Below are 26,536 nucleotides of genomic sequence, written 5' to 3' on the forward strand. Positions count from 1 at the left end.
CAGTAGTTTTGACAAGGCTGTCTGAACATCTTCTTACAGACCTCTCAGCTCTACAGCCCTTAATTCCCCTCACAAGGCAACACCATCCTCCCCAAGCCCCTATCACATTATTATTATTATGTTGCAGCTGCTTATATACTCACCCAATTTATTTATGTTATTTAAATCAGCAGCAAGCAATTAAGAGCAACGATGATCAGAGTCTTCCAGAGTAACAAGGGCCATGACCAATACTTTCACTCAGAGCACCTGAGGAAAACAAATAAAAAACCAAGACCATGCTGGACCCCAGCATCACAAGCCTTTCTTCATTAAGAACTCAGCTTTTGATCATTGAGGATGTTATTTTATTGCTCAGAAGCTGGAGGTTCACTGACTTTCACAGGGCAACAGGGACTAGCTCCTAAACCCCAAAGAGCTGCCCGTATTTTCCAGTCAGAACCAGCAGCAGGGCTCCCACAGGACACAGGGCAGTCAGCCCTGGGCTGGGCAGGTCCCTGTGCCCCAGGGTGCCCTGCCAGACACCTTGAGTCAGTGGGGGGCACTGGCAGTGGGGATGGCCACTGTGGGTGGAGCCTGGGGCTGATTCTGTCTGGTTCCACAACAGTCCCACAGCTGGGCACTGTTGAGTCCTCACAGAAAGCTGCTGTTGCTTCTGGAAACAAAAAATTAAGAAAGGGCAAAAAAACCTCTGCCAGGCAGCAAGCAAAAAGTGTAAGAAAAAGCTCTGAAACCACCAAGGTCAGAGAAAGAGGGAAACACTAGAAGGTCCTCTAGGGCATCTGAAGGGCACAGAACCTGGAGAGGAGCCCCCATTGGAGCAGGTGGGGATGCCCTGAAGGAAACCCCAGTCTATAGAGAACCCATGCAGGAGCAGATAGAAGAGTGAGGAGAAGGAAGCAGCAGATAGGAGGTGCTGTGAAGTGACCACAACCCCCTATCTTCTCTACATCACTCACTGTGTTATTTCATTTCCTGTGTTTGTGACCATCCAAATCTAATTTAATTGGCAATTAATTCATTTTCCCCGCCTGAATCTATTTTTCTCATGATGGTAGTTGGTAAATGATCTGGTTTTTGTCTTAACCTCCAAGATTTTCATTTTGCCCTCTCACCCTGCCCTGTTGACCAAGAGAGTGAGTGGGTAGCTTGGTGGGCATTAGGCTGCAGTACAGTCAGCCCACCACATTCTCCAGCCAGTGATCTTGATGGCCTGACCTTCCACAGCCACCAACAGTTTGCAGTGGCTCTGCAGAGCTGAACATTTGCTGGAAACCCTTCTAATGCCATGTGATGCTTATCTCATTGATCCAGGTACAACACCATAGTGGTGAGAAGGACAGATGGATAACACTGTCTCTTCCCCCTCACCTGAACCTCCTGTGGGGGCAGTAGGGCGATCTCTAGGCTGCAAAAACAGTTGTGTAGTGCTGGCAGAGGGCTTGCCTTACAAAATCCTGGCCATCTCCAGGTGGAGTTTCAAGTACATATCCACAAGCCTCTATATGTGCCTGTGTTTGCCTCAGCCAGTCTTGCTGTTTCAGTCATGCAGAATGCAGGACCAGCCAGTCAATAAAAATCCCAGAGCTAGGGTTCAAGGGATAACAAAGGAGAAATATCAAGAATTTGTGAGATTCCAGTGTATGCAACTACAACAGTTTGCAGATGGTTTGGTGGTTTCTAGAGGATATGGGGAGAAATAACATAATCCACAAACATCAGAAGGGTATGACACCAATTAAGAATAACAAACACTTAATATGGGAAGCCTTACAGTCTAAAAAGAAATACTTACTGTAGTAGGGTTGAGGTTTGTTTGTTCCTGTCCACATGCATTGTCATCTGTCTGCACAAGCCACAGGAATTCACTACAAAGGAGACTGCCAAATTCCAGCAGCATTGGAAACCAACACTTCTCTTTCCTCAATGCATAGAGCTGCACTAAGGATGCTGAGCCAAATTCAGTGCAGCAGGGGGGCAACTGTTTGAAATTATACTCAAATTTAAATGGCATTTAAGCCATCAAAACAAGGATTCTTAGGAAGTCAAACATTTAATTAAAAAATGTATCCACAGCTCTAACTTCAAATATATGTAGAATCACAGTTTTCAAGTGGACATAAATACTCAACTATACATATGTCATTCCTCACAAATACCTGCTTAATCCAGCCTAAAAAACTTTCAAGAAAGAAGTTACAGCACCTTTTAATGGGTGATAAGTTTCCTCTGTACTTGGAAAGAAATGGTACTCTGGATAGAAGTCTGAGTCAATTGAAAAATGATAAAAGAAGACAAACAGTGAACACTCATACAAGAAAATTATAATGGAGTGATCACTGAAAACCCTACGCAGGGGGAATCATCCTGACACAAAGATGTTTTACTACTTAGTTCAACTATGCCTTGAGCCCAAATTATACTTAACCTTGTTCCTGTGGTATTTATTGATATTCTGCATACTGACCCTTTCCTAAACTTTAACCTTTCCTTGAAAGTACTAGTAGCTCTTATTCAACCCAGTTATCTCCATCTCAGCCATGGGCAAAGGCAGTTTGCTTCACTTGATGTCATTCTCATTTATCTTTGCATTCCCATCAGCCCTCAGAAAGGCTCATGGGGCAGCCCCTGGCAAATTGCTCAATCTTTCCTCTTCCTTATGCCAACATTTTAAAGGTTCCCTTTGATCTTAGCTGCAATTCTAGGATGAATAAACCTCACCAGACCAGCAGAGGCTACAAAAACAAATCACAAGTTTTATCATTGCTTCATTGTCCTCAAGGACCCTTGGCATTTTGTGGAGTCTATCTTCTCACAAGCACTCTTTCAGCTCCAGTTAGTTTATATTTCCAGCCCTGTTCAGCATAACCCTGAATTCTGGCAGAAAGTCACATAAACATAAGTACACTTGTTAAAAAGAAATAAAAATTTATGCACGCACAACTTGCTCTCATTTTTTAGTTATAAATAACATGTCTTCCCTGACTAAAGTAATACACCTTTCAATATCTTTAAAACAAACCAAATTACAGCCCTGACCCAAATACTCTCTTTTTTTAATCCAAATTGTATTTCTGTTGTGAATGCTTTGCTTAGGTGAAATTATCTTCAATTTAGCTTGCACTATACTTATGAAGTCATGCAGTGGTATTTTTTCCTTATGCTTCTCCAGATATTGAAGCAAAGAGATTAGATGGAAAAAGGCATATTTCAGCCTCTAGTGATCTGATTTATACTTGGATCCATTATTATTTTTATCTATACAGACTCATAAGTATTCTGAAAAATCAAATTAGAAACAGATAGTAGGGTTAGGAGAAGCTAGAAGAAACTTAGGGCATCAATATGAGAAATAAAATACCCTAAATCCAACAGAGCTACCAAAGGAGCATAGGCATTAAAGCAATTGGATATATAGAGCTTCTTACTGTGAATATCTTGCAGTTTTAAAATGTAAAAAAATTTCTTCTGTTTTGGTCATCAATATTCTCCATATGTCTTCTGCAACTTATATATGCTAAATGCTTCTTTGTGTTCCTAAACTGAAAAGACCTGAAGAACAATATCTCTGAGATCTTGATTTTGAATAAATGTGGGCTTATACGTAGCTGAACTAACTAAGCAGAAGAAGATAAGAGGTCTGAAGATAAAGATGTGAGCCCAGACAAGAGAAGAGGGAATTGGGGATGGCAGCAGAGCCCATCCCACAGCATCTGACACAGAGCAGGGCAGCTCTGGAGATGGAGCCAGCTTTAACCAGGATCTCCATCCACCAGGTGGATTCAAGGTGATGAGGCAAGCCTGAAGCCAGGCTTGCTGGTGAATGGGTCAGACACAGCCTAGAGATTTCAAGACAGACCCAGAGGGACAGGACAGCTCTACCACCAAGCCAGGAATCCTGTGTCGAGGCCAGAGTCCATGGGCAAGGAGAAGCTGTGTCCAAGGGGGAGAACAGCTGGAAGCACTGCTTCATTAGACATTGACAGCTCAGGGCTGAGTTTAAACCCTGCTCCTGGGGTGGGACGCCCCAGTAAGGCTGGTCAGGGCTGTCATCTGTGACCCAGGACCCTCGACAGACGCTTCCTTGAAATCAGTGGGATCCTGCCCCGTTGAAGCTCACTGTTGCAGAAGTGTGTCACTTACCCCAAAGATGATGATCAAAGCAAATACAGGTGTTGATGGGCAAATTTTAAGGTGCTCTATTAATCATGGTATCATTACAGTGAAATCAGAAAAATAATCTTTAGTGAACAATGAGCAAATTAAGTTGCTATATCTCTCAATCTATATCCTTTTCACATGACAATTAAGTAGCTCTATCAATTTTAGGATTTCCATCCACTCCCTCACCTACCACTACCACCACTTCCAATGCTTGTGTGGAAAGAATTTTGCTCTAAGGACAGCACAGCTCTCAGTAAAAAGTAAAAATGAAAGGACCTGGCTCTTTCTAACAGGAAAGTTTCCGTTAAGCTCATTCTACACCACTACTCAATGTGTTTTACAAATCAGACAGGTGATCTTCTTATCTACAAGACTTTTAGAATGCAGCCTAGACTATGCTCATGTATAAATGGAAAAAAGAAAAAAACTCACGAGTCATATCAACCCAAGAAGAATCAATCTCTTCCAGAATCAATGAGATCTCTACAAAGGCAATTGTTTTACAGCAACCAGAGAACCAGTAAAATTCAGAGGAAGTTCCATCTGGTAGATGTGTCTAATAAACACATATGTTCAGATGGCTGAGGTTGGTTATACTTCCTTCCATCCAAGCAATTTCTCCATTACTGTTTTATCTTTTAGTTGTTGTGCTTGGCTGTCAGCAGGGTTTATTTTCAACTGGTTTAAATTTTTAAAAATTTAAAAATTCCAAAACAAAAAGACAAATGTAACACAGTCCTTATTCAATCCATAGTGATTCCAGCAGAGTTTCTAGCAAAGCATGCATTTATAACAGTGACCTGAGCTAACTCACTGGGCTCAGAGGAGAAAGGTCACCTTCTTATTGAGAGAGTTGTATATTTTCTGTATCCTGCTGTTTGAGCTATTTGGAGAGACTGCAGATGGTGAGCTACCACAGCAAAGAAAAGAGGAATAATTCCAAAATCTAGTCCAAAACTCTATCAGCACAAAAAGCCTATCCTTAATCCCCTGCATAGTTTGGTTTAATTTGATCATAACATGGTCTGACCTTTCAAATACCTTTTAAAATTAATTTTCTTCCCATTTCCAACACTTCCATTTCCACAGCACACAAACTTAGAGAGAGCAGCCTAACTCATACAAGATTTAGCATCACCCAGCACTTTTAGTCTGTGAAGTCTGGAACAATCAACTCAGCATTACAGTTTGTTTTACAGTGGTTTGGATTTGACAGAGTGTGCAGAAAGTTTCATAGCTCATCAGTTTCAGAAATTTTCTAAACAAGTGCTTGTAATTTAAGATCAATTTTAATCTAACTCATGCATGTTTTCTAATGAAGTCAAATAGTGACATAATAATTTAAAATATATTATTAATTCTCAGTTAGGAAACCAGTAGCAAATCTAAAAACTCCAGCACATTTCCAACAATTCTTTCTTTAGTGCTTTTGGCTTAAAACCAAAGACAGATTTTTATTTATCTTCAAACACTGTTGTGTCTGAAAGTAATGTGTCACAAATTGAAGAACTATAATTTTAGTTGGATGTGTAAATCAGTTTGTTTTCTGCAAATTTATAGCATTTGGAGAATACATCTGGAAGTTATGCATAGCACTTTTTAGTAGACTCTATGTATTAGCAGCACACTCCTGAGTGAAACTGGCAGAAGATAACTGCTAGTGCATGAACAAAGCCATTACTTCCCTGTTCCCCTATAACTTAATTTAAAAATCAAAATTGGATAATTACTATATGACTCTTTCATCAATGTCATGAGACATGGTGTTAAGACAATAGCAAGCATTTCTCAAAAACCATGTTAAGACTATTTTTTACTTATCAGTTTATGTTCAAACCACTATATGTTTGAGATCTTACTTTTGGGGTCTGTGAATGTCTATGGAAGTCAACAAGTGCTTGTTTCCATGGGTAAAAGGGTCACAAAGCCCAAACCATCTTTTAGAGTATTCCCTGCTAAGTACTTATCCCCTTTAACACCTGTGTCTAAAGAGATATTGAGGCTCTGTTATAAATGGGTTTGTGAACAATGCAGACCTGTGATATGCCTTAAACAGCCACATTTTTGAAGAGATTAAAATCACCCTGCAGCAGCAGTCACACAATATTTAGCTGCGAAATTCTGAGTAACATCAAGAGAAAGCCTCTGAGAAGTTGAAAAATGAAGTAGTGGTACCTGTGAGACAGTGGGGTTTGAGTCACTGTGAGTGCTGCCCAGCCTTAAATTAGGAGCTCATACAACTTTCAAAAAAGAATTATGGCCATATTCTCTTCCTATTCCCCAAGGCAACAGTTGTGTTGGAACATTTAACTTGCGTATTGGAGCAGAGGAGCAAAGATTGTCAGAGCTCTGTGTCTGACCTTCTAGCACATCAAGTTGAAAAATAGAGGTAAGGAAATAGGAAAAGGCTAAAAAACAACTGTTAAATGACATAAGTTAAAAAAAAAAAAAATCTGATGGACCTGGATAAAAATGTCAGCCTTTGCCCCTTAGGCTTGTGCCTCCAGACTAACCTGATGGAGCTAGGGAAGCAAAGTTACAAGGAAGAGATGTGCTAATAGGCATGGCCCTACCAGAGTTGTGATCAATTAAATCCAACATATAATTTACCTGGTTCCAAGTTCCCATACAAATCCCAGGTGTGAAGGATTTCCCTGGGATATTAACTCGGGTTTACAAACTTTTCAAGAGACTGAAGGATCCGTTGCAATGGATGGTTATTTCAGCCCTCTGGAATTAACTAGCTATGCTTAATTTTTCCTTACAAACTGGGCATTCCTTCTGCTATTTGGCTCTTTGCTGCTGCCAGAGCCATAAAAAGCAAAAGTTGGCAACACAGAATAGAAGAGCAGCTTTGGTACATTTGTTTTCATCACTTTTTTCTCTTGGTTCCTATGTTAGTGTGTAAGCATAACATGTAAGATCTTGACATGCAATCTCATGGAAAGAGAAGCTTAAAATTCAATTGCAGTTAAAGTCTAGCTTGCATCCAGAACCCCTAAAATTTACATCAGTCTTAATCAATACTTGGAAAAGCACCAGATGAAGAAACTATGACATGTGTCATAGTCTATTCTCATCAAAACTTAGAGATAAGGCAGGAAGAAGAAAGACTTTGTTACAAAACTCCAGAGAGCAAAAGAGCATCCAAAACTATACGAGTCTTTTGTTCTTCATGTAGCTAGTACTAAGTCAAAATTATTTTGAGTCCTAGGAATGACCAAGATAGGCAGTGTGATGTATTCAGAAAGAGACCAGTCTATCAATCAAAAGAGAAAGCAGAGGTTTCCACAACCACTGAAATTTTCACTTTGTGGCAAATTCTTCCTATGTCTAAAGAATCAGTACTCTGTTTCTCTTCATCATGGCACACATTACAGGCTTTACACTGCACACAAGGCCCCATCACTCATTCTTGCTTTTGTTGCAATTCTGTTTGAAAAGGCTCATACAAACAGGAATACAGGGGGTTTTTCTCAGGCTTACAGCACAGCCAAGGCTTGTTTAATCTGTGTCATACCACAGCAGGCTCTGAGGGACCACTCAACCACTGAATGAGTAGAATACAGACTCCTCCATGCCCTTCCTCATCTCTGGTCATGACCTGAGTTGCAAACTCCAAAGGTATTCCCAGAATATGACAGTGATTTTGACAAACTGCCTCAAACACTGAGAGGCCAGGTGCAGATCTGACTGGGTCAGATTTTAGGTAATAGAGGATATGTCAAAAGTGATGGTGGGTGCTGAAGCAGGGCTGCATGTCCTGCTGTTACTGTTGACACTCCCTGTGGCAGTGAAACTCTAACAAGAATTAGCAGCATTTGCCCTGTCCCCACTGGCCTGCTGAGTATTCGTGTCATACACTAGGCATTACTAGGGAATATTTTTAAAAGGAGAGTTAGATTACTTACATATTAAATGACAACAACTCACATTTTCTCTAACTGTTAGCAACTTTGGTTAGGAAAAATAGCTGACCCTCTTACTCCTTGCATAATTAAAGAATCATGCTGTTCTTCCTGTGGTTTTTCTTGCTTATGATTTTCCATGGCAATCCATTAAGTGGTACAGTATTAACAGGGACCTAAAACACCAAATTTAATCATCACTGCTTCTCACATATCAATGTTTGTGCCCAGCAAACTATACATTAAATAGTGGCTTTACTGAATTATCTGACTTTTCCTTCTCAAGTCTTCACCTCCTACTGGCAACTTTCCTTCTTTTGGTGTAAAATATTGGCAAGGTCAAACCCTGTCATATCACCTGCAAATTTCCTCAAACGGCTCACAGAACTGGCCTGTCTACTTGTACAAACCATGACTGCAAATGTGTTTGGACTATCTATATATTTGGTATTCATGAGGTTTACAGTTCTAGCTTGTAGCCAGGAAAATTGCTTTGATTTTTTCTAAGTCTCAGAGCAGAAGGCAAATAAAAAATATAATATGTTTACTAACACACACAGTTCTTTAAACTCCTGCTACATTTCCCCTGACAATTCCTTTTCCATTAATCTTCCTGCCCTTGGATATCTCTCTGACATTTTCTGCCATGGCAGCAAAGGACATCTTCTGGTTGACATAATTTAAAGTTCCTCTAAAGAACATTTGTTTCTTCTCTTATACTTAAAGGCAACTGGACTTCATTCCTGGGTCTGAGAGAAACAAACAACATGAATAAATCATCTTCATATTCAACACATCATTATTTTGTGGCACAATGGGTAGGTGTGTCTAACCAGAATACCTCCAAGTGCTCATCCCATTCTGCAGCAATTAGAGAATATATAGAAGGTCTGTAACATTACTGGTTTGCTCCTGGGGTTTGAGCATAACTGAAGTCTTTGGAAACAATTCCAGTCCTACCAAGGGATCTGACCAGTCTTCAAGAGTGTAAACAACCACTGGCATCATCAGCATGTATAAATGCTCGTTGTCTTATTCTCTGAAAATTGTCTGAGGGGCAGAGATAACAAGCAAACTGCAATCTCACAGGCTGGTGCTGTACTCAGTGCACCTGAGATCTGTGTCATAGCCTGTCCTCATCAGCCCACTGCATCCCCAGCCCAAGGGGATGCATCTCTCCAGGAATTTCATCAGGAAAATAGGTTTTGGAGGTTTTGAAAGTTTTCCATCTTACCCTACGATGAAGTGTCTCCCATCTCATTTCCAAGTAGGTTGGTTTTGGAAGGACAATGGTTTTTCAAAAGTCTACCACAGGAGCCTATAGCACTATTTTTCTTCCTAAAAAAGCCCTGCACAGACAGTTTCATCTAGGGGAAGATTCATTTACTTTAATAAGAATATTAAAATCCCCCTCTTTCTTTTTTCTCCTTCATTTTCTGTCTTCATACCATATTTTAAATACCTGACCTGAATTTCAGTAGGATGCTGGCATGACTCTGGGGCTCTCTGAGGAATAAGTGGGTATTTCAACCCTGGCCCATCACTGCTTCTGGAATACTAATATATTTTGCTGCATGTATTCCAGTCCATTTGATAATTATATCCACATTATGAGGTGAAAAATGCAGGACATAATGCAGAGTACAGCTGGCACATCTGCACTTAAGAAAGTATCATTTATACTAAACTCACACTCTGCTGGAATTTTAGCAGCTTTTCTTTTATGAAAAGATTTTTAATAGCATTTTTCCTTTGGTTCATTTTGTCTCTCCCTGACATGTGAGTAAAGAAAACACGTTTTAATAAATGAGAGTGCTGGTTTAAAAGACAGTAGGGGGAAGCAGTTGTCTTGATTTAGTTTACAATTTGGAAAGGCTTCAATACAGTATAGCAAGTACTGAAGCAAAATAGATTAAAGAGGAAGCCTTTTCTCCATAGAACACAGAATGACATTTACAGATGTATGTTCACAGCACACAGTACTAACAACTGGGTAAGGGCAACACCCTGTTCAGCACCATATTTGATACTATTCGCTTTCTTTAAAGCTTAAAATCTCAGTAGGTAAGGCAGAAGAAAAGTGTCTCCTGTGGACAAGTGTCAGTATTTTGCCTGGTCAGGCAGCAAAGGAAGATTCCTGTGAAGCTGTAACAACAGATGGGTGAGCAGTGTGTTTGTCCTGGATGCAGAGTGAAAAGTGCAGGTAGATGTAGCTATGTTCCCTCTTTCATTGCCACCAGAGGCAAGCTGCAAGCTGCCTTTTCTCCTCTAAACAGTTTCAAGGAATCTGCATCAGAAAGAGTCCACAAAGGTCTGCCACTCTGGCAGCTCCATGAAGTAGACTTAGAGGACGTGCCTGGAGGGCAGCAGGCACAGACTATCAGCACTGCCACTGCCAGTGCAAAGGACAGCCAGGATTCCCCACAAACTGTAACAGCTTTGGTATTCTGAACAGACAGCCAGGGATAAGCTGTGTTTTGAAAGTTAAGGGAGAAAGAAATAGTGAGGATCAAGGGTAGGAGAAGGCATTGGAAGGACAACACAGCCTGGAACTTGACCATTAAATAAATAATAACTTGTTTAAAAGTGAGACTGCAAAAACCTGTTCAATGAAGATTCAGGAGGAGCAGAGGAATGGGCTGTAAGAAGCATTCTCAGAAATGTGGAAGAAAAAGCATGGGAACAACTGAGAAAAACTTGAAAATTTGCTCCCAGTCTGAAGTAATTTGTTTTTTGTGTGACACATGACACCATTGAATGCTGACAGGACAATCAAACAGCTTTTCTTTAATAATATCTCCCTTTTGTACTACAGCTTCCCTGCAGTGGGAAGCATTTGGACAAGACAAACCAACATGCACAAGCCACTTCTCAGCAGAGCAACTGAACTCACAGTGCTTTGTGCTGTGGGTACCCGAGTTCCCCATCCCAGAGCTCACTCAGGCATCTCCCTGCTGCCCTGCATTTTGCTGCCTTAGCATTAGCATAACCCAGGTCTGAGGAATACAAGCCTTTAGAGGTACCTGTACACCTTCAAATCCAGGTTTGTCATCTTCCCACTAATCTGTTGTACAGGCTACCTACTGTACTTTGCAGAACCCATCTGGGGGAGTTGAAAAAGCTATTTGTTGTCATAGAAACAGCAGGACTTCATGCTACTGTGCCAGCTGATGATATGTGAAGGTATTATTGTTTGGCCTTTTTCCAGGTAACCAGATTGAGAAATGCTAAAAAGCTTTTAAAAAAGCTGCTGGAATTTTGCCAAATAGTCAGACCTACCATTCTCACAAACACATTCAAATATTTACTAATTGTTGTGGAAAAATCTGAAAATTGCTGGGTATGGGAAATACTGTTGAAAAACATATGTTCTTGACCCAAGAAAACTATCAGGCAGAGGTCATCTTTGGAAATGTCCAAAAATCTGAAACCTGTTATGAAAAATCAATTAAAACTACAGCTATTGTCTTCAGTCCCCTGGACTTGCTGAGACTAATATTTTGAAAGCCTACAGTTAGAGCAGTAATTTAGGTCAATCCTGCAAAAGCAGCTATCCCAGGGGCTTACCAGCTGCCAGAGAGCACCACTCACTGACCCCACTGACAGAGCAAGAAAGGGGTTTGTGACTTTTCCTTTATTTTCTGCTCTTTGCTGCTGGAGAATAGTAGTGCCAGCAAATGACTGAACGGGATGGTGGGAGTGACCAAACCTCCTGGCACTGCAGATAAGCAGTTGTGCTCCCCTGGTAGCTCCAGAGGAAGGCAGGTTTACAGCCAAATTACAGTCACAGAAGCATTTAGGTTGGAAAAGACCTCTAAAGCCATTGAGTCCAACCTTTGACTGATGACCACCTTGTCAGCTAAACCACAGCCCTAAGTGCCACATCCAGTGGTTTCTTGAATACCTCTGGGGACTGTGACTTCCCCACCTCCCTGGGCTCTCTGTTTCAGTGATTTAATCACCCTTCCCACAAAGAAGTTCTTCCTGATTCACTGGCCACAGAAATACAAGGCATGTGTCTTAGATATCATTTACTTTAGACAAACAAAGTCATTTTACCAGAATATCTTTTTTTGTTGTTGTTTTTCTTACATTTTTCTTAAAACATCTTTATCCTCCACTTGCAGAACAGTATTTCTTGGTTATGATAGAATGGAAAGATAAATCTCGGGGTGGTTCATAGAAAGGATGAGATTTTTAACTATTTGGCTTGGCAAATGAGTGTATATGACTAGGATAAGCAATGCAAATACTTAGCTGTATGCTGGGCACAGGTGGGAGATAGAAAAAGCAGTTTTGATTATAAAGGTCTTAATCCATCTGCATAGAAACTTCCCATTCTCATCTCAACAGTCCAATTTCCTCTCCATCTGTTCCAAATAGTTCAAAACCCTATGCCATTTAGCACAGAAATCACCATCCCTTTGCTAGAAGCTGTAAAAAAAATTATCCAAATGGCCTTACATGTCCTGTGTGGAGGAAAAAAGGAGCCCTGTGACTTGCAAACAGCCTGTCTCTGTCATGCAGGTATGACATCATCTGACATCTCTGAGTTAGCATCCAGCTAGTCTATTGCCCCATAAAATATTCACCATTTTTCTTACTCAAGTAATCTCCTTCTATTGCAGAATATATCTTACTCTTCTCCCATTGCCACAGAAACAGTCATAATGCCTTAGAATTACAAATATGCAATTACTAAACTTTCAGCCCTCTCAGGCTGTGAAAATGGATGGATGTGACACTAAATTGAGCTATGAAAAAAATAAAGGAAAATGGCTGGAGGAGCAACTCCTGTGGGAGTGCTTGCCTTAGATTTAATTTCTAATTTTTTGTTGGACAACAGCCTAGGGCTGCAGCCAGCCAAACTGCCTCCTCCTATGCCAGATCCAGCATCCATCCTCTATTCTTTTTACAGGTTTAGCCCCTTCATATTCAACTCACTTGCCAGCTACAGGAGTAATCTAATGTGATGCAGAAGGGCATAAGCTTTTGGGAAAAGACAAGCATGTGAAAGACAAATTGTCAGTAAAGGGCCACTAATTTGCAATGTAAACACAAACAGAACAGCAAGGTAAATTAAAAAAAAAAAAAAAAACAAAACAAAAAAACAAAAAAAACCGGTCATTTTCTAGATTCTCCTTACTTCATTGGCTGTTCAGACTGTTGCCACTTGTTAAAGCTCAACAAAAGAGAGGATTGAGAAGCCTGTGGTGATTTTATTTCTGACCTTACCATAGAAGAGAGAGTCTTTTAACCTACATTCCTCTTCAACAGCAGCCTTGTGCGACCATCAGCTGTGGAAAATCCAGCCCAAGCACTTTTCCTTTCCCTCCATACACTGAATAAGTACTTGTTAAACACAAAGTGAGTGTGACTAGATATGCCAGTTTTTTCCAAGAGAGGAGAGGTCATGACTCTCAAAGCCCATGAGCCTGGGTCATATACTTGATCATCAAAATAATCCCCCTGTTACCAAAGCCTGGGATTATGCAAGCAGGGGAGTGTTGGTTGTTCTGCTGCATTTTAGTTACTCACATGGACCTACAGCTCTTCACTGGGAGGCACCACAACACAGATGTCTGTCACTGAGATTTGTATACTTACATTTGTTACTACAAATAGTAACACTAGCATGCAGACAAACACAGCAAAGTCCATTTGGTTTTGGAATTATCCCTCATTTACCCATATTTATAACAACAGCTATTAACTGACCTGATACAGTTTTGCTTGCAGAAAGTCCCAGATGTATTTTACTGTGAGGAAATATATATATATATCTGGAGTCCCAGGACAGCACTTGGAGACATGGAATGCAATAAAAATACAACCATATTGCATATAAACATTTAAAGAGCTGTAAGTCAAGTATCCCCTTTTTGTGATACACTTAACTTAGTTAGCTAAAACCTACCAGAAAATTAAGGTCTATCTCAAATACAGAAAATAATCACCTGGGGATTCTGATACTGACCTAGGTCCCAAAAATTATAGGATATATTCTCTGCAAGACATATGAAGCAAACTACAGTGACATAGTAAAAATCACAATGCTCCCATTGTATGCATTTGTGCTTCACATTAATATGAGAAAACAGCAAATTTGTTCATATAAACACTACTTTAGAATATTTTCTCAAAGCTAAAAGCAAACCCTTGGCATTTGGATGACAGGAAAATGAAGGTGGTCTGAATACAAGAGACATGGAGTCAGACTGAGACATAAGCACCAATTATCACTGGCTAAAGTGAACCTCTGAAATGTCTCTGCATGACAATTGCAGACTTGTGAAATTCCTGCAGCTGCAAATTTTCCTTCGTCATGTCCTTTCCCTAGCTGGGAAATAAGTTTTCTGCAGCAAACAAATTAATTTAATATCAAGAGTGACATCCTTTCACTCTCCCAGAAGGCACAGATTCTATGTGGGAAGACACCGGGATCATTCTGGTGAGATGTTGGGAAGGCAGGTCAGGTAAGTTGCTTTAACTCACCAAACTGAAATCTGCAGATCCAGAGATTGCTCAGATTGTGCTTCAGGAAAGAAGAAATGGATGTCCAAGGGAGAAGCATATGTTGGGTCATGGGATGAGTGCTGCAGTACCAGCTGGAAGAAATCTGGCAGGAAACTTGAGGATAATCAGAATCTGCAGCTAAGGAAAAATAAAGAGTAGACTTTGCACAATAGAGAACACTGAGAGTAGATGTAATTTCCCCATCCTTATGAATCATTTATATAATACTGGAAAATTACTAACCAAAGAGGGGAAAACTGGAAAGAAAACAGATGATGTAATGAGATTAATGTTAAAAAAGGTTAGAAGAAGAATTATGCTAAAGCATCAAATGAAAACCTGATGCTGCAAAATTTTGCTCATTTGTCCTTACTTTTATATGTAAAGCTTGTTTTGATTTTATTTCATCTTCTTTTCATAGATTCATAGTCTATATCTGCAATATCTAGAACTTGCTGTTGATGTTTTCTCAGTGGAACTTTCCTTTGCAAATATTAGAGAGGTTGGAAAACGTGTGTTTATGTGCCCTCTGCTGGAAATACAGCACTGGCAGCACTAGCAAAAAATGGTTCCCTCCACACAGAGATCAGCTTCATCATGGATTCAGCAGTTACACATCACACAGGCTGGATTTTGTTTAATGAACCTAGTCAAAATAAACTTTGTCTTAGTTGCTCAGTATTGACTTACACTTCTATATAAATGCTGGAATCCAAAAACTGGAGCAAATAAAAAAGTATCTCTGTGGAAATCAAGGAAATCATGCTTTAGGAAATAATTTAAGTGAAAGTTGAATTATACTGTTTAGAAATGGAACTAGTAAAATTTGCATTGCTACATTCACAAACAGAGGCACTGTGTACACCAGCCACCCCTAGGACAGTGAGGAAGCAAACGACCTGCCAAAACCACTAAACATATCCAGCCCCATTACTACACTTACCCTTCTTCTGAAGTCATTCCTCCCCATAATTGACATTATCAGAAAATGTTACTTTTATTTAAGAACTTGCTTCTAGTATTTGACTTTGATCCATGATTTTGAGGGGTTTTTTGAGGGAAGACTCACACAAGGATTCAATAATCTGACTAGAGCATGTATTTTTCCAGCAGTTTTGGAATAACTTCACTGTTGAAATAATAGCAGTCACAACAGAGAAGATTTTCTTGCAGTACTACTACTTTTTTTAACCCAGGTTCAGCTGCACTGTTAGGCCAGCATCTTAACCCAGAATTCTAGTTAGCATAGGGAGAAACATGATTAGTTAAAGCTGACAGAAACAACCCACTAATTAACATGCAGATTGTATTCTAAAAATCAGGCTGCTTCTTTTGCCTGCTCTGCATTTAGCTCATCTCCTCCTATAAGCTAAAACAACCTTTAGGATTATGAGGCATATATGCAGCATTGCTCTTTGTGCTGCACTCTGTATGCATTTGACACTAATTCAGTTAGTCTGGGTGGTAGCAGATCTTCAGCACTCATATGGTGTGGAATATCATCATGAAATATGGAAAAATACTGCACTGGCCATCGTGCAGCACTAATGGGCTTGGCTTCACCTAGTGAGAGACTTCACCCTTTGTGCTTTTTATCTTACTAAATGAAAACTACATCATATTCAAAACTAACACAACTGTCTCCTAATTTTTTTCTCTACATGATGTTTTGATCTTGTTAGTCTTTTATCTATAAAAGGATATTCATTTATAATTTGCCTTCCTCAAACACAACCCCAAGGAGGCAGTGACTGAACTGCATCCTATGGGCTTCACTTTCATAACAAAATTTACACTGCAGAAACACAGGTTGGTAAAGACATTTAAATAAAACATTACCCTTTCCTCTTCTACCTTGCATGCTGCTATTGTAAATTAATTTTTAATCAGTTCCTACCCCAGATACATCCCCCCTTTAAACATACAATCATCACATACTGTTAAAAGCAGTTCTAAAATGCCAGTTTAAACACAGTGCCAAAGCTGCCCCTTAACAGCCCTCTAATTTACATTTATCTCTGGTATCAGCTTCAATCATAATGTTCTTCCTTTTTACAAGGTGCTAGAGGGATGTTTGAGCTGTGTTTTGGATTGCAGTCCATTTCTGCCTTCTGAGTTTGCTGAAAGGGATTCTGTATTAAACAGGAGACTTTCAGAGCTGCAGTTGGGAATCCATCTACATACATATTTTAGAAAGTTTCTCCAAATATTTTATGTGTATCAAAACATACAAGTATTCTAAAAAGCCAGCTTGCTACACTGCTACAAATTTAGGTCCTGTTCTGTGTGGCTGAATCTCTCTCTTACATAAAAGGAGAGGAAGAGGTCAATGATTCCTGAATACATAAAAATGGCAAAAGATACAGCTAACACTGCTTAGCAGCTGTCTTTCCATTCTGAACTCTCCTGTTCCTGAAAAATCCTCCTAAAATCCTGACAGATTTTAGACATTTTGCCTTTATACGCCACTAAGTCATCTGGATGTTCCAGTAATTCCTACCAGGCAATGAAACCATAAAAACACCAGCTACAGACAAGGCTGCAACACCCAGGATGGGACTTCCAGTAACTTGTCCAAGTCAAGGCTCCCCTGCAGTGAAAGGAGTACTCAGGGCTTTCTGACTTCTGCAGTGTTTGGCTTTACAACTTTAACATTGCATCCAGGTAGCCTTTATGAAGTGATTGCATAATAACAGTATAAGATGCATGAAAATATATTTTGTGCATTTTGCAAAAATATTTCATATTGTTATTATATTCTCTACCAGGCCAACTTCCACTGCAAATCTTTAAAGTCTTGCCATAAAAATGAACACTAACAAAATTAAATATTTCAGGTCAACAACCCTTTCAAAGTGTCTAAGGTGAGGCTCAGCAGAGGGTTCGGGGTCCAGTGAAGATTTATTCTTTAGAACAAAGATGTGAAATACTGTTTATTACAGAAGTATACTTCTAAGCTATTGCCAAGAGTGTCTAGGCCAATGAAATTACATAAACACATAGCAACAGACATCCAACTTCTGTCCTGATTATTTTTACACCAAGAGGATCATACGAGTTTTAACATACTGATTGTGTCCAGGAGGGGAAGGAAGAAAAATGTTAAGTAACTGTAACTGAGACAGAAGTTGTACCATTTCTATTCATGATCAGCTGACAAAAACTGATGGCACAGCACAGAACCAAGCATCATTAATCCCAGCTACTTACTCACCTCCAGTGTATACCCTTTACTTGAACTGTTACTGCTGTTCTAAAAGAAAAACGAAATAAACCCCAGAGGGATATGGATTTCTGTAATGGCTTATGCAGCTCCAGTTGACACAAGCTCTGTGCAGGCTATTTCTAGAGACTTAACATCTTTCTGACAAAACCTTAGATGTTATGGATGGATGATATCTGCTAAGCCATCTGTTCTGTTTCACTGCCAAGGCAAAACTCTTTCTACTGCATATTTATTTGACTTTTACAGTAGTTTTAAACACTCCAGTGAATGGAACTTCCCCTGTACCCCTGGGGAGGTTGGGCTCACTACAGAATACTTTTCATTGGCAGAAGTTTTTTCTGGTGTCAAGCCTAAGCTTCCCGTTTTTAATTGCATCCTGCATATGCCAGTCTCTACATTTCAGCACATAGGGAAAAGAAGCTGTACACATCAAGAACTGATACATAATTGTTTTTAAAAGAGTAAAGACTGCATACACCAAGGGTCTCAGACAAAATAGCATCTACTCTTCTCTTAGAGAACATAAGGACAGTGGAGTCTCAAATTTCTCAGGTTTGGACTATAATTTCTGCAGTATTAATCAACAGTTCTAGTAGACACAGACTACAGTTTCAGGGCACCAACCCTCCTTCCCTCTTTCATCCATATGAAAGCAACAGCAACTTATTTCTAGGCCAGAAGCTCTTTGGAGGCACAGCAGGCAGGGAGCCTCTGGTCCTCCTGATTGTGAAGGGTGGACAGGAGAGAATGCAGAGACAGAGGAGAGCTGGATGGAGTCTCCCAGCCATCAGCCAGCCTTGCCTCACCACAGACTAACAGCTGACCCAGTGTCACACTTTCCACAGGATGCTCAGACAGGTTCAAAGTCACACCTCAAGTCTGGTATTCTTGCCATGCTGTCTGAAACTCTCCAGGCAGCATTTTAGTGTACCCCTCTCAGTTTCAATTGGTATATGTCAACAATTCTCAAATCTAGAGTGCTGATAGGATTTTTTATTGCTGTGCATTTGCACTGACTACCTTTTTTCTCCTCAAAACTGATTAAAATCTGATATCTTTGATATTTTCCCTCATTGTCTTTGCATCTTTCCCTGTGCATAGGCTGTTCTCCAATGTAAAAGACTTTATTCTGTAATAAGGTTAACAACAAGGGGTTTTACTCTTAATCAGCCTCCTACATCCTTGCTAATTTGTAGATTAGGTAACTGAGGTTAATAATTACAAGATTAAATGTCTGGTTTTGTCCTGCTTTTAATAAGAGTAGCAGAATTCTTCTAGGTATTTAAATCTCATTGAACTTGTATACCTAAGTAATATTTAAAACCAAATTGTTGATAATTGATAACTTTTCTACATAGCCTAAGGTTGGGCATTTTTGTTCTTTGTTTTGTTTTGTTTCCTCCCAGCAGATGAAGCTGAAAAATGTAATTTCATATAATTTCATTACAAATTCCCACTTTCATCATTTCTCACTGTTTCTAGTGGGAACATTGCTTCTTTTCAAGGAAGACAGTGGCCCACAGCAATATTGAGAAGTATCATTAATAGAGGCATAAAGTTGATACATGTATTTTTAACATGTATTTTTAGTACTGCATCTAAGTACCATATACAGAGCCTCCATAAAAAAATCCTAGGAATCTGGGGTCATTACTGTCTCCAATGAGATTCCATAAGGTTCAGTAGCACATTCTGGCTAATCTAGAAATAGATTTGCAGTCATAGCCCCACAGGTAAAATCTATTGTTTCCGCTTTTCTATTGCCTTACAAACAAAAATCTGGTAACAGCATCCTCTCTTCTGTTCACATCTCCATCTTTTTCTGACCGAATCAGAACAGTCAGAACAACAGAAATGTTAAATACCATTGAATCTAAAAAACTCCTACGAACAACGACATTTTATGACCTGCCTTAGACTATTTTCAATCCTTTCCCTGCATGCATTTATTTTGTATCACACTTCTGTCATTACCAAAACATCGCACAGGAGCGCGCCGTTGCGCTCCGGAATTCCTTGCGCGGGCAGCCCGGGATTTCAGGGATCGGGGAGCAGCACAAGTGTCGCTCCCGCCGCCAGGTGTCGGTCGCGCCTCGCCCGGGGAGCGATCGGCGGCAGCGGGATCGCTCCCGACCCATCCATCGCCATCCATGGCCATCTACCCCCACCCATCCCACCGCCCGCTCTGCGGGGCTGGAAACGCCGCTGGGATGCATCCAGGGACACTCCCACCCCCGCAGAGCGGCTGAAAGCCAAGCTCAGAGCCAGGGCTTGTTTGAGCCTCTCTGACTAAAACACCCAAGACCTGTAAGCGATATTTGCTAGGAAGTGAACTAATTAATCACTTGCTGCCTGATTACACATTACCTAACAGCAGGTTCAGCAGCTGACTCTTCTTTTTTGCCTGGGTATGTAAGCTGGCATCTAAGTACGGTCAAACTAAACACTGCTTCTAAACAGAACACGGGAGGAGTGGGAGAATAAGCCAGGAATGCCACAGAAATGGAGAAAGCTCTGCCGACAGCTGTTTCGGGCTCATGGGAAAATTAACAGCTGGAGTAGGACCATTTCCCCCCTCCAGAATAGTAACGCACTTCCCTCTATTTCCCCCCAAATCAATGCTGTAAGCAGCCCCTCCCACCAGATCTCTTCTGCCCTACAAGTGAGCAGTTTTCAATGGAAAAGGAGAAGCAGATCAGACTAGAAGAAGTAGGGGGTGAACATAGGCAGATACTGAAGGTGGGAGGAACGGAAAGATGCTGGAACAGTGGAATATCGCTGACTTCTGGAGAAGCCCTCCAGAGTCCAGTTGCTGCTGGAATACTGAGATGTCAGAAGCAGTAACAAAGATAAGGTTGGTAGGAATGATTTGCATTGGGCAGGCACAGAATGCACATCCATAGGGAAACACATTCCATTGCCCTCAGCAAATCCAGAGGAACTTGGGTTTAAATTAGATTTTGGGGCAGAAAACAATTAAAACAGCAAAATTTCCTGTTTGTTAAGTTGTCATACACTGAGTTGATTGAATAAATTCTATGCAATTTTTGATAGGCTGCAAGCAAAGTATCAAACGAGACAATTCATTTCTAGTAACACAGAATTCCATCCATTTTCACTAGCAAGTACCAAAAAGAACCAGGCAGAGAGCAGCTATAGACAAATCCAAATGCAGGCAAGAACATTTCTCCTTCTTTTATTAGAAAACTGTCCCCATTAGTAGTCAGTATTTCTCAGTCATCTGAGCTGGCACTTAGAACAGCTTTTGATAGGCTGATACACAGTCTGCTTGCATTTGGAACAGTCCTGTGTACTCTTCACTAGTTAAACGGTGGTGTCATTAATTTTAAAAGACATTTTTAAAACTGGTAACATGATGTATTCACGTAGACATTGTTATTTGCTGCTCATGATGCTTTCTACTCAAAGCTCTAAGACCATTTATTTTATTCTTTAAAAATGTATATGCATGCTTACATCAAGTATTATTCCATTAAAAAGAGTCTAGAGGGAAAAAACTAAAAATCACTGGACGTATAGAAAAAAAAAATTACCTTTGGGGAATTATTACTTTAATAAGTTAGTCTAAAGACTAAGAGAATGAGGTGGCAGCCTGCCAGATTTTAAATACATAGAAAGTTTTCACAACCACAAATGGAAGAGAAACCTCTATTGACAAAGTAGACAGAATCAGAAGTGAAGGGCTTAAACTGTAAAAAGAGAATTTTAGGGATTTTAGTGGTAAGGATAACGAAGTTCTAGGATAGATGGCCTAAAGAACTTTCAAATCTTCTGTCACAAAGAATTTAAACAAGTCAAAAATGTCTCTAGGATGACCTTCTATACTCGTTATAGTTAAAGACATGATAACATATCAGATTATTTTTCTATCAGATTATTTTTCTATCATCTTCTCTGTTACATGAATTTATGCAACACTAATGTTTTTGTGATATGGCAACTTTCATAACCTACAGGTTTGTAGATCACATTGACTGATCCCTAGTGGAACATACAGCAGTGTTTCCCCTGTGTTCAGTCATATGATAACCCCATGGGAATGCTCATTTTTCATGGACTTTCGCTATTTCTCCTTCCATGCCTGGCAGAATCAGGAAAGGCAGAGGCAGGTTCCAAAACCTGAAAGAAAAATAGAAACCACGTTCCAGGAATCAGCTACATTTAAAATGAGCAAAACCACAACATACTCAGGAGTTCATCTTCCTCACAACTGAGTTCCAAACAAAGGCGCACATTCTGAGAAATTAAAGAAAAATAAAACATATTTAAGTAGATAGTCCTATTGTTCTTATGATGTGTGAAGGCTTGAGACAGAAAAGCTCTATCTGGCAGAGATGGGTGCTGATGTCCTTGGCCCACAGGAAAACCTTCATTTCCAAAACTATTCATTAACTGTTTAATCTCCTATGGGGTGAGAGTTGTGACCTGGACTTAGCTTTTTTTGTTTTGTGTTTTTTTGATGTAGTGCATTTAACTGAGATACCAGAGACTGAGTTAGTTCACAACTCAATTGTTAAGTACAATCACTTTAAAAAAAAAAAGTTGAGTCCTTTCAGAAAAAGGACCCCACCATTTGCAGTTCTCATTCTGTACCTTAAATTGGCACAAATATTATTTTAAAAAATACTTCTGTGCCTATGGCATGAATCTAATTTCTTGCAAAGAAATAGACCCCCACACAGCTGCCATTCACTTGTTTTGCTCTATTCTGAATTCTCAAGAATGAGCAAAAAACTGCTTATTTTCCTGCTGATACAGGCTGTCTGGGTTTGTTTAACCACACATTGAACTATGCCTGGCAGGGTGTGGCTGAAGTTTGTTTTTTCTGAACATCTCAGATCGTTCTGAAACTCACAGGCGTGATCAGCTTTCCGGATTTCCCTTTCATGCTGGAGAGCAAAAACACAGACAGCATGCAAGGAGCAGCAGAAGAAAAAGTAATAACTGCAAGGATCACTCATTTCTCACAGTTCCAGCACCACTTCCATCCAAACTTGTGGTAAATCTTTCACTGGCATCAAGAGTCCAAAGTCTGACCCAGAGCCAGTGCCACAGTGCCACTTAGGCTGTGACCACTTAGTGTAAGATGCAGGTCTTTTCTAAGTGGCCTGAACTTTTATCAACTTTGATGAACTTCCACAAGTTCCATTTACTCCAAGAACAAATTCAATCTGAGTGTAGGCTCTGCATTAAATGAGTGTCATCCTTGCACTATTGCTGCAGTCTCCTTTCTGCTTTATGATGCTTTCCATTCATAGTCCCATTGCTAATTAACTGTTGTATAATAACAAAGGCTAAGCAAAAGTGCCTTTTAGAGAAAAATCAGCAGAGTCCTGTGACAGACCACTGAACAAGGAATAATGGGATGACACCTGAGTTGATTAAAAAAACCAAACCAAACCAACAAAATTAATCACTTATGGAAAGCAAGACAAAAATTACGAACTTTCATCCTTTTCCAGAAAAGACAAGTAAACAGTGTAATTTCAACTTCCCTAGAGCTTTACATATAAAAGCTTGCTTTTGAAATTTACAGAGAAACCACAAACGGAACTGTAGTAATGCCTCTGCAATCAAAACAGCTTTGGGTACATCTGTATGCCTGGGGGAGATAAATTAGAGTATCTAGAGCTGGAGGGATGAAAGAGAAATCAAGTCCAGACAGCAGCTAGCCATGTTAGCACTGCTCAAACTTGTAAGCCACACAAAATATGGAACATCAGCTTAGGTTGCCTTGTGGTTACTCAGCTTCACAGCATTCAGGCTCAGCTGACCAGGTCAGAGCACAGAGGAGACGTGTCTGCACTTGACGTACCTTCCATGTGAAAGGTAAATTAAATTCAAACACAAACCTCCAGAAACGTGTAGCTGCAGATGGAAAGAAGAAGGGCAGCCTGTTCTTCTGGTCTTCTTTTGCTTTTCATCTAACTTACTCTTCAAACTTCACCTTTGAAAACTCATAAATTCACCAGATACTGCAGAAGTGTTTTAGAGATTGCTGGGATCAAGGCAGACAAAAGTCCAAGCCCCTTTCCTAAATCACTCTCCAGATCAAGCTCCTTTAACTGCAATGCAAAGGCACACACAGCCACTCAGAACGAGGAGTCGAAGGCAAATGACAGTGTTTACACTCTCCTCTCATATATAATCAGTGACAGAAACTGCTGTACCTCAACCACAACTAGTCAAACAGGCCAGACATTTTTTTGTAATGGACACAGCAGTAACACGCAGCCTGTGAGAGTGACTGCACCCCTGAGTATCACCCTGACAGCATGGGAAATGTGCTCATGAGTCCCTCGTGAATTATGTTTGCAACCATCTCTGTTAAATCAAAATTTTATTTAATTTGCAGGACTTATTTATCCTCCATAACCTCACCTTTGTCTAAAATTCTAAGCCTAGCAGCAGGGCTAATGGCACAGTACAACCTCTAGAGGCAGTCAATTTACATAGTATTTCCAGGCCAGCATGCCATGAGCCAAAGAGGGTCACAATCAGAACCAAAGCCAGCTCAGCAGCCAGACACTCTAGAAGAGAACTGAGCAGAAACCTAAGACATGTTTGCTTCTCTCTTCATGTAAGATCATTTTCTGACATCCTTTCCACACCTATAACCCAACAAAATGTAGTGATTACAGTGTTGCCTGAATGTGCAAGATTTCCCAGCTTTTAAAGACCATAAAGACTATGTTCAAGTTGTAATTTAGTTACTTCCAAAATCCTGGCACGTGGACCTGTTGATGCGCCCAAACAATGCTCACAGCGGCTAAGGTTTTTTTCATTATATCAGTGAAAATCCTACTTCTGATTTGTGGGAACTCTTCCACTTTCAGTTTCATTAAATTATTGCCAAATTCTGATCACAATGAGGAAACACAGTTAAGGCATTCCAGCTGATTGATGGAAGGAGGGGGAGCTCATGCTGGTGAGTTCTGACTACCATTATTTTTCAGTTAATATTGTTTCTTTCCTGACTCATTGTATTGTAACAATGACATTCACTTTGAAGGGAAGGACCAGTTTTATTATGTTGATTTCCCATAACAGAAAGAGAGTAGAAGCTACACAAAAGGCTGAGGCTGCAAGAAGCACATATCAAAATGCCTTTAAATACAGCTAAAAATTATTTGCTATTTGTTCAACTTCTCTCTGAAGACAAGAGTAGATCAGAGCCATATTAGCCTCATCTCATGCAGGGACACAGTCAAACAGGACAGAAAGCATGACTTCTAGGAATACTTACACTTTCTCCAGTGTACCTGCATGACTTTGTTTGAAGTCTTTTCTATCCCTACAAATAAATGCTTTGATTAAAGGAACCAGGCTCAAGGAAACTCCTTCAAGAAGGAAGATCAAAACAATGGTTATTTTATCAACAAAGTACCTGCATAAATGCACACAAGATCAACAAAGCCTACTGCGAAGGTGGCTTGATAACCTGTGTGAGAAAGCTGGGTCTTCTCCCCGAGCAAACATTAATTTGTATCATAATTCCCAAGGTGTCAGGCTGGGGTGGTACCAGCCTGTTCTGAGTCTTGTGTCTTCAGTAACCTGTTCCCAGGAGGCTGCCCACAGGTGAATCAGAGATAACACTCAGATAAGTTTGAAGGATCACACTAAATGCAAGACTGAAATAAACACTTTGTCTATGATCTGTGCCTCAGCTTTCGCACGTGTGCTCAATGAATTTTGTAATTAAACTCCAGCTACCCGGACTTCATTATTCTGGGCTTTAATTTCAAATAGCAGCATCTACTCTGCCTGCACTTCAGCAGGGGCATTGTCTCGTAGCCACAAATACACGAGCACACCAACACACCACTACAGCTGTAAATCTACACGGCTCCCACACACAAACACCACAGTGTGAGAGGACAAATCAGCTACAACAGAGCTGTTCCTTCCTCTTGGCCACAACGCCCGGGAGACCCTTCCCTGCCGCCGCCAGGTTCCCTGCGCTGGCCTCAGCCCCTCACGCCCGCGGGTTCCCCCGCTGCCCCGGGAGCGAGCGGCGCCCACTGAGCTGCACCCGGCCCGGGGCCTACCGCCTCCCACCGCCCGCTGCCTGCGGTGCTCAGCCCAGGGAGAAGGGGAAGAAAGAAAAAGGGATAAAAAGAAAAAGACGAGAGTTCTGGTTGTTTTCACATCGCCACAAAGCTCCCCTCGCTGGCCCGAGGGGAAACTGCCGTGGCCCGCAGGTGTGCGGGGCAGGCGCTGCCTCGCTCCGCCTCAGGGGCCCGGCCCGGCCCGGCTCGGCCGCTCGCCGCGCCTCAGAGGCTGCGCTGGTGGGGGTGTTCGGTGCTCCTGCGAGATACTCTGCAGTAAATAGACTTCTTTAAGTGTTTAAGCACCAGCCAAAACGCTGTTTCTGTGAAAGCCTGGCCGGCTTTACAGCTGCCGCTCTTGGCTTCTCACCTTTTGGGCTGGGGCATAACACCCGCTGCCTGAGCGGACGCCTGCGGCTCCCCGCGCTCCCCGAGGCGCTACAGCTGGGGCTGAGAGCGGCGGGGCTGGGGCTGAGAGCGGCGGGGCTGGGGCTGAGAGCGGCGGGGCTGGGGCTGGGGCTGAGAGCGGCGGGGCTGGGGCTGAGAGCGGCGGGGCTGGGGCTGGGGCTGAGAGCGGCGGGGCTGGGGCTGGGGCTGAGAGCGGCGGGGCTGGGGCTGAGAGCGGCGGGGCTGGGGCTGGGGCTGGGGCTGGG

The 26,536-nt window shown here is 41.1% G+C and overlaps 1 long non-coding RNA gene across 1 annotated transcript; it reads right to left on the bottom strand.

Moving 5' to 3' along the window:
- Positions 1-474: 474 nt before the first annotated feature.
- LOC306806042 lies at positions 475-26,323 on the bottom strand. The gene is made up of 3 exons (XR_013775370.1): positions 26,254-26,323; positions 14,568-14,726; positions 475-1,587 (listed from the first exon to the last, which is right to left on the bottom strand). It is a non-coding gene; the product is annotated as an uncharacterized lncRNA (long non-coding RNA).
- Positions 26,324-26,536: the final 213 nt, after the last annotated feature.

Source organism: Erithacus rubecula (assembly GCF_903797595.1).
Source record: "Erithacus rubecula genome assembly, chromosome: 10".
Taxonomy (NCBI): Eukaryota; Metazoa; Chordata; class Aves; order Passeriformes; family Muscicapidae; genus Erithacus; species Erithacus rubecula.